At 40.6% G+C, this 14,125-nt stretch overlaps 6 non-coding genes and 2 pseudogenes across 6 annotated transcripts; 3 read left to right on the forward strand and 5 right to left on the reverse strand.

Moving 5' to 3' along the window:
* The first annotated feature begins 470 nt into the window (after positions 1-470).
* Positions 471-589, forward strand: LOC149938024 (5S ribosomal RNA). The gene has a single exon (XR_016481861.1). It is a non-coding gene; the product is annotated as a 5S ribosomal RNA (ribosomal RNA).
* Positions 590-2,520: 1,931 nt separating this feature from the next.
* Positions 2,521-2,704, reverse strand: LOC149938025 (U2 spliceosomal RNA). Its single transcript, XR_016481643.1, has one exon. It is a non-coding gene; the product is annotated as a U2 spliceosomal RNA (small nuclear RNA).
* Positions 2,705-4,400: 1,696 nt separating this feature from the next.
* LOC149938026 (U2 spliceosomal RNA) lies at positions 4,401-4,532 on the reverse strand (annotated as a pseudogene).
* Positions 4,533-5,674: 1,142 nt separating this feature from the next.
* On the forward strand, positions 5,675-5,793 carry LOC149938027 (5S ribosomal RNA). Its single transcript, XR_016481862.1, has one exon. It is a non-coding gene; the product is annotated as a 5S ribosomal RNA (ribosomal RNA).
* A 1,918-nt stretch (positions 5,794-7,711) lies between these two features.
* LOC149938028 (U2 spliceosomal RNA) lies at positions 7,712-7,895 on the reverse strand. The gene has a single exon (XR_016481644.1). It is a non-coding gene; the product is annotated as a U2 spliceosomal RNA (small nuclear RNA).
* A 1,696-nt stretch (positions 7,896-9,591) lies between these two features.
* Positions 9,592-9,723, reverse strand: LOC149938029 (U2 spliceosomal RNA; annotated as a pseudogene).
* A 1,139-nt stretch (positions 9,724-10,862) lies between these two features.
* Positions 10,863-10,981, forward strand: LOC149938030 (5S ribosomal RNA). Its single transcript, XR_016481864.1, has one exon. It is a non-coding gene; the product is annotated as a 5S ribosomal RNA (ribosomal RNA).
* Positions 10,982-12,911: 1,930 nt separating this feature from the next.
* On the reverse strand, positions 12,912-13,095 carry LOC149938031 (U2 spliceosomal RNA). Its single transcript, XR_016481646.1, has one exon. It is a non-coding gene; the product is annotated as a U2 spliceosomal RNA (small nuclear RNA).
* Between the last annotated feature and the right edge of the window lie 1,030 nt (positions 13,096-14,125).

A 14,125-nucleotide genomic window follows, 5' to 3' on the forward strand; every position in this document is an offset into this window, starting at 1 on the left:
TAAGAAAAAAGGCGCGGAAAGCCGGAAATATGTGAAGCCTAGGCTAGCAACTACGCTACTAATAAAAATTGACTGCTCTCAATTTCTTACGGGTTTGCCAGATAAATATATTTATCTAAGACGAAAAACCGGCCAAACCTTCACCTCCTCCGAACTCCAAAGGGGGAAAGCACACCACACCAATTTTATAGATTCGTAAACGCGCCTTCCCAATCGACCGCCATCACCTTACAGTCTACGGGGAGGGTGATGAAAAAAACTGGTTTTGGGGGGGGGGGATGAAATTTCTGCGGTAAAGGGCTTGCTCGTTGGTTGTCTGTACGATAATATCGGCGCCCAGTAAACGTTTCTAAAAAGAGTGTATAGAACGTTCTATTGGAGCCGCATGCAGCCGGTGGCCCTCGGCGATCACCAACCTACCAGGACCTGGCTAGTCGCGGCTTGTCCACCGCTATCAATTACACTCTAGCGGCAACGGCCATATCACGCTGAATACACCGGTTCTCGTCTGATCACCGAAGTTAAGCAGCGTCGAGCGCGGTCAGTACTTGGGAGGGAGACCACCTGGGAACACCGCGTGCCGTTGGCTACTCATTTATTTTCGCGGGATGGGATTTGCGTCTTTTAACAGGAAAATACCTTCATCCTATCATTTTGACGCTGCTTTTTTTATGCAATTAAAAGTTCGCCCAGACGATAATATTATTTCGGTCAACTCTTGGCCTTTTTTTAACAACTGGCAGCATCTTCCCGTGAATAAAATACATGTTAGTATCAAAATTGAACAAAATAAAATGGCGAGAAAATTGGTTTTTATTTTATTCTACTTAAGGCTTGTACTTAAAATAGTACTAACTTACTTACTTACTTACTTACTTACTTACTTACTTACTTACTTACTTACTTACTTACTAACTAACTAACTAACTAACTAACTAACTAACTAACTAACTAACTAACTAACTAACTAACTAACTAACGTTTATCTCTAAACAAAAACATTTCCGCGGTAAAATCCACTCTGAAATGGCCTTTTCTGGTTTTGGAATTAAGTCCAAAGTTAAAATTTTATTAACAAATTATAATTGTGAAATATATTTTTTGTTCTAAATTTTAATCTTAAATGTAATTTAAATAGTTGAATCTAAAAAAGGACTTTTGGAAAATGTTTCATATAAGGTTTTATCATGGGACAGCCGCATGGATTAGGGGAGTAACCCAAAAATACAAAATATCAAAACAAACCACAGACAGAGATATATTTTTTAAACAAAATAATATAGCTAACTTTTATCTATTAATTGTTTTAGGTGATGTAGTTTATGTAAAATATAAAAATGAACCTTGGCACAATATAAATTTAATGTCATGTTTTATTGATACTTAGAAAAAGTAACAAACATTTCAAAAGTCAGATCTTTGAGATCCTTATTAGAAAAATATAACATTTTAAATCCGAACTCCTCTATAAATATTAAAATTATAAATTCCTAATCTACTTTAACAAAAGATATATCATATTAAGTTTAATACTATTAATGTTAGGAATAATCATGACTTTGAGATAAATAGAACAAAAATATTTAATTCCAAATATAGTTAATTATAGAGCAATATATAATAAATGATTTTGTACTTACCAAAAATAAGCCTTGCCACTTTATATCTTGGTAATGTAGCCGCCGCATGGGCGAAGCCGCGGGCGGCGGGCCCCCGGCGGCGACTCACTGTCCACGGAAGACGGGAAGAGAAAAAAAAATGGAGAGGGGCTTATTTCGTGTTTTCTCTTTACGCGGAACATCTTGGCTGGAACCCAATGACGTAAAAATGAGGGGCGCGCTGTCTCTACCCACCATACCGAAACCCGCGAATTTACGTTATGAAAACCGGTTCCTTCAGCCAACCACTTAGAACATGCACGATTTACGAACCTTGGGTTACGAATAAAACCACAGGAATAACACAGAACAACCTCTTTTCGCGCCTTTATTTTACCCCTCTTACTTGCCTCCCGCTCGTCGGCCATTGCCTCTGCCCTTAGCGGGGAGTCTAGCATCCACTCCTTGGGTATCCATAATGGAGGATAGGACTGAAAGGGGGAAAACCAAGCACGGACGCGCCCAGGAAAATACCAAGGAGGATAGGAAGGGAGGCGAAGTAGGAGGGATGAACGCGGCAGCATCCTTGTAAGAAGCTTAGCGGCGGAAAAATGGCGGCTAGACGTAGCGTAGCTGCCGCAATCTTGCCGCCATTCATCCCTCCTACTTCGCCTCCCTTCCTATCCTCCGTGAAAATACCGCGAAAAAGAGTGTATAACTAGGTAAAAGAAAATTAAAAACTGGAATCTTTCCGATTCTTCATTATTAACTATTCGACAATAAGGATTTTACCACTTATGACGTCAGAGGGGCAATATATTATAATAAAGAAATAAATATAAAGACAGCCAAATAACATTGCCCGGAAATACTGTGTTGCGCAGTGCGCCATTATAAGACCGTTTGATTTTTGATTTCAAGAGAGAAGTGGGCCGATCCCGGATTTACTGCAATACCAGGCCGACCCGTGGCGGAGGTGGAGCAAGCTCCGACCACTCCGTCGCCGTCCAAAAATAAGTTTAATATCTTGGGCCCCGATGGGACCCGTATCAGATATTAAGCTGATAAGAACAGATACTGAATTTGTTTATTAAAAAATCAAATATTTACAGTACCCTGGTCGTATATTTTTTTCTGCTTTTTAAATTATTTTAAATTACAGCAGATCGTTATATTGCAAAATTATTAGTGATAATTTACAGTTACTTTAAGACGTTAACAAAAAGGAGACAAGTGAAAGCGCAAAATGATTTTCAAGAAATTAAACTAGGTAGAGCTAAAAGAAAATATTTACAAAGTTTATGAACGTAAAGTTAAAAAAAACATAAATGCTAAGTTAATGGATGTAAGATTAAAAATCTACATTTCCATTCAATTTGAATGTAAAACTTAAAAGCATATTGTTTTAAAATATGCAGAATATAGTTCAAAATTTAAAAAGTGTTCAAATTTTTAACCTGTAGATTTGCCCTTTTTCGCTTTTTTCGTTGGAGTGGTACTGATGCGGCGTTTCGGATAACTTTTGATGGTGGATCTGATGTTGTCTTGGAATTCGTCTATGGCCCAGTCAATTGAATCAACTCCGGTTGAAGGTTCCCGATTGACGCGATCGAAGAGTACTTGTAGCTCATTTCGAGTTAGTTTCGTTAGGTCGGGTTTGTCTCCTACTGCCCAGGTTTCAGGATCCCATCGGGGTCCGTCGGCTGATCTGGTTTCCTCATCATTGGTCTCTTCATCGTTTTTCTTTATCTTGGGCATGTTTCCCTGGCTCTTTGTATTGCCCTGGTTGTTTCGTTTGGAATCTGATTTTGGAGGAACTGATACTTGCAAATTCTCGTTTGGCGAACCGGACTGGTTGTAAGTTGCACCGAAGGTAAGTACATTAATATTTTTTTCTTTTTCAGGTTCGGGTGACGTGGTTTGTTCTAGTGAATGCACGGTGGATCTGCACTCTGATTCGTCTTCCGAAGGATCGGCGACGTCGTAGGATTCGGTAGATGTCGTCGGGCCGTCGATCGAGGTGAGCTCTTTCTCTGGCCTTTCAGCGGAATATTCGCGGTTCTCCAGTTGCGCTTCCTCAGCGGTTTGCTTCGGTTTCTGCTGCTGTTTCCCTTTCTTCTTCTCACAAGACGAGACGTTATGTCCTGCCTCGTCGCAGAAGAAGCATTTTTTCACTACGCCACGGTAGAACACAAGAGCGCGACTCTTGCCAAAATATAGCACGTTGGGTATTACCAATTTGTTCATCTTGATTTTAATAGCTCTGTCGCCATTCTTCACACCCTTCAGCTGAGGGTATTCGTCGAAGCGGTGAGATTTCACTTCCCCGTATTGACGTAACGTGCTGAGGACTGAATCCCATTGAATCCATTTGGGTAAATTTTTGACTGTGAGCCAAAGGCCGTCGTCTTCGATAGCAGTGAGTTTGCACGGGTTACCGTTGATCCTTATTTCTCCGTAAGACTGAGCTTGTTGGAGGAATGCCAGCGTTGTAAAGGTAATTAGAAAAATACCTTTGCCAACAGGTTGCAAGGTGTCCAAACATGAAGGACCCATTTTCTCGTGGAAAAGATTGGCGACGTCAAGGAAACCAGCATCGACTTCCAGCCGAGCTGTACGCTTCTTCTCCTCTGTAGCCATTTCAGGCTAGGAGGATGTCGTCTGGTGAGTGGAGCTCCAAGTCGGAGCGGCGTCAGAGGAACCCTTCAGCAGAGGCGTAAGGTTAGTACCAGGTAGGTAGTTTTCTCTTTTCAGGAACAGGCAGGAACGCAGCAGCGGAACAGATCGGCACCGGAACAGGATCATTCGACAAGGCAGGCAAACTCGCCTTAAAGGCGTAGAAACACTTCTCGCCCCCCGACTAAGATCTCCGTATAGAACTGATATGGAAACAGATACTACACTTTGATCTTAGCCAAAAGGCCGAGAAGCGATAACCCGCTAGGAGCCGTCACTGTTTAACAAAGTAAAAAGAGAGAATTCGAGCATTTCAAATATTTCATAATTACGTCACCGAATGTTGGTCCTGGTGGGAGATGACAACGTTTGTAGCCATCGCGCGAACAAAGGAGAAGACGATATCTTAAATCCGTGAAAGAGAGGTACACCGCCAGGCCCGGACTGGCACTTTTGGGGTCATCGGCTAGAGACAGTAGAGTGGGCCACTTTACCGGGCCGTATGGAAAAAAAATCTAAATGGTGGTTTATAGGACCATAAATAACGTATTAAGTGTACTAGATTCTACGTCAAACGCGTTTAAATGACCATTTAGGAAAAATTTATTATAAGCGAATAGAGCGTTCTATAAAAGTGGACCATAACCGGTCACTTTTCATACAGACTATAGAGCTGGTTCAGCAGGACTAACAACTTTTGTTATTCTTTGGTTTAAGAGAATTCGGCTTATGTCCTGTCTTTATATGAATATTTTAGAGACGTACCTTTTAGGAGTTGTAGGAGGCACCCTAGGTGTTGAAGTATGTTTGGGGTTAAGGATATTTTCATGATCTAAGTTTCATCTTAAACACGTGGATTTGGGACTAGTATTTTCGAGAATTTTGCTTATTTGCCATCATACATTTATTACAAAAATCATTTAAAATAAGAAAAAAGGCGCGGAAAGCCGGAAATATGTGAAGCCTAGGCTAGCAACTACGCTACTAATAAAAATTGACTGCTCTCAATTTCTTACGGGTTTGCCAGATAAATATATTTCTCTAAGACGAAAAACCGGCCAAACCTTCACCTCCTCCGAACTCCAAAGGGGGAAAGCACACCACACCAATTTTATAGATTCGTAAACGCGCCTTCCCAATCGACCGCCATCACCTTACAGTCTACGGGGAGGGTGATGAAAAAAACTGGTTTTGGGGGGGGGGGGGGGATGAAATTTCTGCGGTAAAGGGCTTGCTCGTTGGTTGTCTGTACGATAATATCGGCGCCCAGTAAACGTTTCTAAAAAGAGTGTATAGAACGTTCTATTGGAGCCGCATGCAGCCGGTGGCCCTCGGCGATCACCAACCTACTAGGACCTGGCTAGTCGCGGCTTGTCCACCGCTATCAATTACACCCTAGCGGCAACGGCCATATCACGCTGAATACACCGGTTCTCGTCTGATCACCGAAGTTAAGCAGCGTCGAGCGCGGTCAGTACTTGGGAGGGAGACCACCTGGGAACACCGCGTGCCGTTGGCTACTCATTTATTTTCGCGGGATGGGATTTGCGTCTTTTAACAGGAAAATACCTTCATCCTATCATTTTGACGCTGCTTTTTTTATGCAATTAAAAGTTCGCCCAGACGATAATATTATTTCGGTCAACTCTTGGCCTTTTTTTAACAACTGGCAGCATCTTCCCGTGAATAAAATACATGTTAGTATCAAAATTGAACAAAATAAAATGGCGAGAAAATTGGTTTTTATTTTATTCTACTTAAGGCTTGTACTTAAAATAGTACTAACTTACTTACTTACTTACTTACTTACTTACTTACTTACTTACTTACTTACTTACTAACTAACTAACTAACTAACTAACTAACTAACTAACTAACTAACTAACTAACTAACTAACGTTTATCTCTAAACAAAAACATTTCCGCGGTAAAATCCACTCTGAAATGGCCTTTTCTGGTTTTGGAATTAAGTCCAAAGTTAAAATTTTATTAACAAATTCTAATTGTGAAATATATTTTTTGTTCTAAATTTTAATCTTAAATGTAATTTAAATAGTTGAATCTAAAAAAGGACTTTTGGAAAATGTTTCATATAAGGTTTTATCATGGGACAGCCGCATGGATTAGGGGAGTAACCCAAAAATACAAAATATCAAAACAAACCACAGACAGAGATATATTTTTTAAACAAAATAATATAGCTAACTTTTATCTATTAATTGTTTTAGGTGATGTAGTTTATGTAAAATATAAAAATGAACCTTGGCACAATATAAATTTAATGTCATGTTTTATTGATACTTAGAAAAAGTAACAAACATTTCAAAAGTCAGATCTTTGAGATCCTTATTAGAAAAATATAACATTTTAAATCCGAACTCCTCTATAAATATTAAAATTATAAATTCCTAATCTACTTTAACAAAAGATATATCATATTAAGTTTAATACTATTAATGTTAGGAATAATCATGACTTTGAGATAAATAGAACAAAAATATTTAATTCCAAATATAGTTAATTATAGAGCAATATATAATAAATGATTTTGTACTTACCAAAAATAAGCCTTGCCACTTTATATCTTGGTAATGTAGCCGCCGCATGGGCGAAGCCGCGGGCGGCGGGCCCCCGGCGGCGACTCACTGTCCACGGAAGACGGGAAGAGAAAAAAAATGGAGAGGGGCTTTTTTCGTGTTTTCTCTTTACGCGGAACATCTTGGCTGGAACCCAATGACGTAAAAATGAGGGGCGCGCTGTCTCTACCCACCATACCGAAACCCGCGAATTTACGTTATGAAAACCGGTTCCTTCAGCCAACCACTTAGAACATGCACGATTTACGAACCTTGGGTTACGAATAAAACCACAGGAATAACACAGAACAACCTCTTTTCGCGCCTTTATTTTACCCCTCTTACTTGCCTCCCGCTCGTCGGCCATTGCCTCTGCCCTTAGCGGGGAGTCTAGCATCCACTCCTTGGGTATCCATAATGGAGGATAGGACTGAAAGGGGGAAAACCAAGCACGGACGCGCCCAGGAAAATACCAAGGAGGATAGGAAGGGAGGCGAAGTAGGAGGGATGAACGCGGCAGCATCCTTGTAAGAAGCTTAGCGGCGGAAAAATGGCGGCTAGACGTAGCGTAGCTGCCGCAATCTTGCCGCCATTCATCCCTCCTACTTCGCCTCCCTTCCTATCCTCCGTGAAAATACCGCGAAAAAGAGTGTATAACTAGGTAAAAGAAAATTAAAAACTGGAATCTTTCCGATTCTTCATTATTAACTATTCGACAATAAGGATTTTACCACTTATGACGTCAGAGGGGCAATATATTATAATAAAGAAATAAATATAAAGACAGCCAAATAACATTGCCCGGAAATACTGTGTTGCGCAGTGCGCCATTATAAGACCGTTTGATTTTTGATTTCAAGAGAGAAGTGGGCCGATCCCGGATTTACTGCAATACCAGGCCGACCCGTGGCGGAGGTGGAGCAAGCTCCGACCACTCCGTCGCCGTCCAAAAATAAGTTTAATATCTTGGGCCCCGATGGGACCCGTATCAGATATTAAGCTGATAAGAACAGATACTGAATTTGTTTATTAAAAAATCAAATATTTACAGTACCCTGGTCGTATATTTTTTTCTGCTTTTTAAATTATTTTAAATTACAGCAGATCGTTATATTGCAAAATTATTAGTGATAATTTACAGTTACTTTAAGACGTTAACAAAAAGGAGACAAGTGAAAGCGCAAAATGATTTTCAAGAAATTAAACTAGGTAGAGCTAAAAGAAAATATTTACAAAGTTTATGAACGTAAAGTTAAAAAAAACATAAATGCTAAGTTAATGGATGTAAGATTAAAAATCTACATTTCCATTCAATTTGAATGTAAAACTTAAAAGCATATTGTTTTAAAATATGCAGAATATAGTTCAAAATTTAAAAAGTGTTCAAATTTTTAACCTGTAGATTTGCCCTTTTTCGCTTTTTTCGTTGGAGTGGTACTGATGCGGCGTTTCGGATAACTTTTGATGGTGGATCTGATGTTGTCTTGGAATTCGTCTATGGCCCAGTCAATTGAATCAACTCCGGTTGAAGGTTCCCGATTGACGCGATCGAAGAGTACTTGTAGCTCATTTCGAGTTAGTTTCGTTAGGTCGGGTTTGTCTCCTACTGCCCAGGTTTCAGGATCCCATCGGGGTCCGTCGGCTGATCTGGTTTCCTCATCATTGGTCTCTTCATCGTTTTTCTTTATCTTGGGCATGTTTCCCTGGCTCTTTGTATTGCCCTGGTTGTTTCGTTTGGAATCTGATTTTGGAGGAACTGATACTTGCAAATTCTCGTTTGGCGAACCGGACTGGTTGTAAGTTGCACCGAAGGTAAGTACATTAATATTTTTTTCTTTTTCAGGTTCGGGTGACGTGGTTTGTTCTAGTGAATGCACGGTGGATCTGCACTCTGATTCGTCTTCCGAAGGATCGGCGACGTCGTAGGATTCGGTAGATGTCGTCGGGCCGTCGATCGAGGTGAGCTCTTTCTCTGGCCTTTCAGCGGAATATTCGCGGTTCTCCAGTTGCGCTTCCTCAGCGGTTTGCTTCGGTTTCTGCTGCTGTTTCCCTTTCTTCTTCTCACAAGACGAGACGTTATGTCCTGCCTCGTCGCAGAAGAAGCATTTTTTCACTACGCCACGGTAGAACACAAGAGCGCGACTCTTGCCAAAATATAGCACGTTGGGTATTACCAATTTGTTCATCTTGATTTTAATAGCTCTGTCGCCATTCTTCACACCCTTCAGCTGAGGGTATTCGTCGAAGCGGTGAGATTTCACTTCCCCGTATTGACGTAACGTGCTGAGGACTGAATCCCATTGAATCCATTTGGGTAAATTTTTGACTGTGAGCCAAAGGCCGTCGTCTTCGATAGCAGTGAGTTTGCACGGGTTACCGTTGATCCTTATTTCTCCGTAAGACTGAGCTTGTTGGAGGAATGCCAGCGTTGTAAAGGTAATTAGAAAAATACCTTTGCCAACAGGTTGCAAGGTGTCCAAACATGAAGGACCCATTTTCTCGTGGAAAAGATTGGCGACGTCAAGGAAACCAGCATCGACTTCCAGCCGAGCTGTACGCTTCTTCTCCTCTGTAGCCATTTCAGGCTAGGAGGATGTCGTCTGGTGAGTGGAGCTCCAAGTCGGAGCGGCGTCAGAGGAACCCTTCAGCAGAGGCGTAAGGTTAGTACCAGGTAGGTAGTTTTCTCTTTTCAGGAACAGGCAGGAACGCAGCAGCGGAACAGATCGGCACCGGAACAGGATCATTCGACAAGGCAGGCAAACTCGCCTTAAAGGCGTAGAAACACTTCTCGCCCCCCGACTAAGATCTCCGTATAGAACTGATATGGAAACAGATACTACACTTTGATCTTAGCCAAAAGGCCGAGAAGCGATAACCCGCTAGGAGCCGTCACTGTTTAACAAAGTAAAAAGAGAGAATTCGAGCATTTCAAATATTTCATAATTACGTCACCGAATGTTGGTCCTGGTGGGAGATGACAACGTTTGTAGCCATCGCGCGAACAAAGGAGAAGACGATATCTTGAATCCGTGAAAGAGAGGTACACCGCCAGGCCCGGACTGGCACTTTTGGGGTCATCGGCTAGAGACAGTAGAGTGGGCCACTTTACCGGGCCGTATGGAAAAAAAATCTAAATGGTGGTTTATAGGACCATAAATAACGTATTAAGTGTACTAGATTCTACGTCAAACGCGTTTAAATGACCATTTAGGAAAAATTTATTATAAGCGAATAGAGCGTTCTATAAAAGTGGACCATAACCGGTCACTTTTCATACAGACTATAGAGCTGGTTCAGCAGGACTAACAACTTTTGTTATTCTTTGGTTTAAGAGAATTCGGCTTATGTCCTGTCTTTATATGAATATTTTAGAGACGTACCTTTTAGGAGTTGTAGGAGGCACCCTAGGTGTTGAAGTATGTTTGGGGTTAAGGATATTTTCATGATCTAAGTTTCATCTTAAACACGTGGATTTGGGACTAGTATTTTCGAGAATTTTGCTTATTTGCCATCATACATTTATTACAAAAATCATTTAAAATAAGAAAAAAGGCGCGGAAAGCCGGAAATATGTGAAGCCTAGGCTAGCAACTACGCTACTAATAAAAATTGACTGCTCTCAATTTCTTACGGGTTTGCCAGATAAATATATTTCTCTAAGACGAAAAACCGGCCAAACCTTCACCTCCTCCGAACTCCAAAGGGGGAAAGCACACCACACCAATTTTATAGATTCGTAAACGCGCCTTCCCAATCGACCGCCATCACCTTACAGTCTACGGGGAGGGTGATGAAAAAAACTGGTTTTGGGGGGGGGGGGATGAAATTTCTGCGGTAAAGGGCTTGCTCGTTGGTTGTCTGTACGATAATATCGGCGCCCAGTAAACGTTTCTAAAAAGAGTGTATAGAACGTTCTATTGGAGCCGCATGCAGCCGGTGGCCCTCGGCGATCACCAACCTACCAGGACCTGGCTAGTCGCGGCTTGTCCACCGCTATCAATTACACCCTAGCGGCAACGGCCATATCACGCTGAATACACCGGTTCTCGTCTGATCACCGAAGTTAAGCAGCGTCGAGCGCGGTCAGTACTTGGGAGGGAGACCACCTGGGAACACCGCGTGCCGTTGGCTACTCATTTATTTTCGCGGGATGGGATTTGCGTCTTTTAACAGGAAAATACCTTCATCCTATCATTTTGACGCTGCTTTTTTTATGCAATTAAAAGTTCGCCCAGACGATAATATTATTTCGGTCAACTCTTGGCCTTTTTTTAACAACTGGCAGCATCTTCCCGTGAATAAAATACATGTTAGTATCAAAATTGAACAAAATAAAATGGCGAGAAAATTGGTTTTTATTTTATTCTACTTAAGGCTTGTACTTAAAATAGTACTAACTTACTTACTTACTTACTTACTTACTTACTTACTTACTTACTTACTTACTTACTTACTTACTAACTAACTAACTAACTAACTAACTAACTAACTAACTAACTAACTAACTAACTAACTAACTAACGTTTATCTCTAAACAAAAACATTTCCGCGGTAAAATCCACTCTGAAATGGCCTTTTCTGGTTTTGGAATTAAGTCCAAAGTTAAAATTTTATTAACAAATTCTAATTGTGAAATATATTTTTTGTTCTAAATTTTAATCTTAAATGTAATTTAAATAGTTGAATCTAAAAAAGGACTTTTGGAAAATGTTTCATATAAGGTTTTATCATGGGACAGCCGCATGGATTAGGGGAGTAACCCAAAAATACAAAATATCAAAACAAACCACAGACAGAGATATATTTTTTAAACAAAATAATATAGCTAACTTTTATCTATTAATTGTTTTAGGTGATGTAGTTTATGTAAAATATAAAAATGAACCTTGGCACAATATAAATTTAATGTCATGTTTTATTGATACTTAGAAAAAGTAACAAACATTTCAAAAGTCAGATCTTTGAGATCCTTATTAGAAAAATATAACATTTTAAATCCGAACTCCTCTATAAATATTAAAATTATAAATTCCTAATCTACTTTAACAAAAGATATATCATATTAAGTTTAATACTATTAATGTTAGGAATAATCATGACTTTGAGATAAATAGAACAAAAATATTTAATTCCAAATATAGTTAATTATAGAGCAATATATAATAAATGATTTTGTACTTACCAAAAATAAGCCTTGCCACTTTATATCTTGGTAATGTAGCCGCCGCATGGGCGAAGCCGCGGGCGGCGGGCCCCCGGCGGCGACTCACTGTCCACGGAAGACGGGAAGAGAAAAAAAATGGAGAGGGGCTTATTTCGTGTTTTCTCTTTACGCGGAACATCTTGGCTGGAACCCAATGACGTAAAAATGAGGGGCGCGCTGTCTCTACCCACCATACCGAAACCCGCGAATTTACGTTATGAAAACCGGTTCCTTCAGCCAACCACTTAGAACATGCACGATTTACGAACCTTGGGTTACGAATAAAACCACAGGAATAACACAGAACAACCTCTTTTCGCGCCTTTATTTTACCCCTCTTACTTGCCTCCCGCTCGTCGGCCATTGCCTCTGCCCTTAGCGGGGAGTCTAGCATCCACTCCTTGGGTATCCATAATGGAGGATAGGACTGAAAGGGGGAAAACCAAGCACGGACGCGCCCAGGAAAATACCAAGGAGGATAGGAAGGGAGGCGAAGTAGGAGGGATGAACGCGGCAGCATCCTTGTAAGAAGCTTAGCGGCGGAAAAATGGCGGCTAGACGTAGCGTAGCTGCCGCAATCTTGCCGCCATTCATCCCTCCTACTTCGCCTCCCTTCCTATCCTCCGTGAAAATACCGCGAAAAAGAGTGTATAACTAGGTAAAAGAAAATTAAAAACTGGAATCTTTCCGATTCTTCATTATTAACTATTCGACAATAAGGATTTTACCACTTATGACGTCAGAGGGGCAATATATTATAATAAAGAAATAAATATAAAGACAGCCAAATAACATTGCCCGGAAATACTGTGTTGCGCAGTGCGCCATTATAAGACCGTTTGATTTTTGATTTCAAGAGAGAAGTGGGCCGATCCCGGATTTACTGCAATACCAGGCCGACCCGTGGCGGAGGTGGAGCAAGCTCCGACCACTCCGTCGCCGTCCAAAAATAAGTTTAATATCTTGGGCCCCGATGGGACCCGTATCAGATATTAAGCTGATAAGAACAGATACTGAATTTGTTTATTAAAAAATCAAATATTTACAGTACCCTGGTCGTATATTTTTTTCTGCTTTTTAAATTATTTTAAATTACAGCAGATCGTTATATTGCAAAATTATTAGTGATAATTTACAGTTACTTTAAGACGTTAACAAAAAGGAGACAAGTGAAAGCGCAAAATGATTTTCAAGAAATTAAACTAGGTAGAGCTAAAAGAAAATATTTACAAAGTTTATGAACGTAAAGTTAAAAAAACATAAATGCTAAGTTAATGGATGTAAGATTAAAAATCTACATTTCCATTCAATTTGAATGTAAAACTTAAAAGCATATTGTTTTAAAATATGCAGAATATAGTTCAAAATTTAAAAAGTGTTCAAATTTTTAACCTGTAGATTTGCCCTTTTTCGCTTTTTTCGTTGGAGTGGTACTGATGCGGCGTTTCGGATAACTTTTGATGGTGGATCTGATGTTGTCTTGGAATTCGTCTATGGCCCAGTCAATTGAATCAACTCCGGTTGAAGGTTCCCGATTGACGCGATCGAAGAGTACTTGTAGCTCATTTCGAGTTAGTTTCGTTAGGTCGGGTTTGTCTCCTACTGCCCAGGTTTCAGGATCCCATCGGGGTCCGTCGGCTGATCTGGTTTCCTCATCATTGGTCTCTTCATCGTTTTTCTTTATCTTGGGCATGTTTCCCTGGCTCTTTGTATTGCCCTGGTTGTTTCGTTTGGAATCTGATTTTGGAGGAACTGATACTTGCAAATTCTCGTTTGGCGAACCGGACTGGTTGTAAGTTGCACCGAAGGTAAGTACATTAATATTTTTTTCTTTTTCAGGTTCGGGTGACGTGGTTTGTTCTAGTGAATGCACGGTGGATCTGCACTCTGATTCGTCTTCCGAAGGATCGGCGACGTCGTAGGATTCGGTAGATGTCGTCGGGCCGTCGATCGAGGTGAGCTCTTTCTCTGGCCTTTCAGCGGAATATTCGCGGTTCTCCAGTTGCGCTTCCTCAGCGGTTTGCTTCGGTTTCTGCTGCTGTTTCCCTTTCTTCTTCTCACAAGACGAGACG

The sequence above is a fragment of the Leiobunum rupestre genome, chromosome 6 (genome assembly GCF_980474605.1).
Source record: "Leiobunum rupestre chromosome 6, qqLeiRupe1.1.hap1, whole genome shotgun sequence".
Taxonomy (NCBI): domain Eukaryota; kingdom Metazoa; phylum Arthropoda; class Arachnida; order Opiliones; family Sclerosomatidae; genus Leiobunum; species Leiobunum rupestre.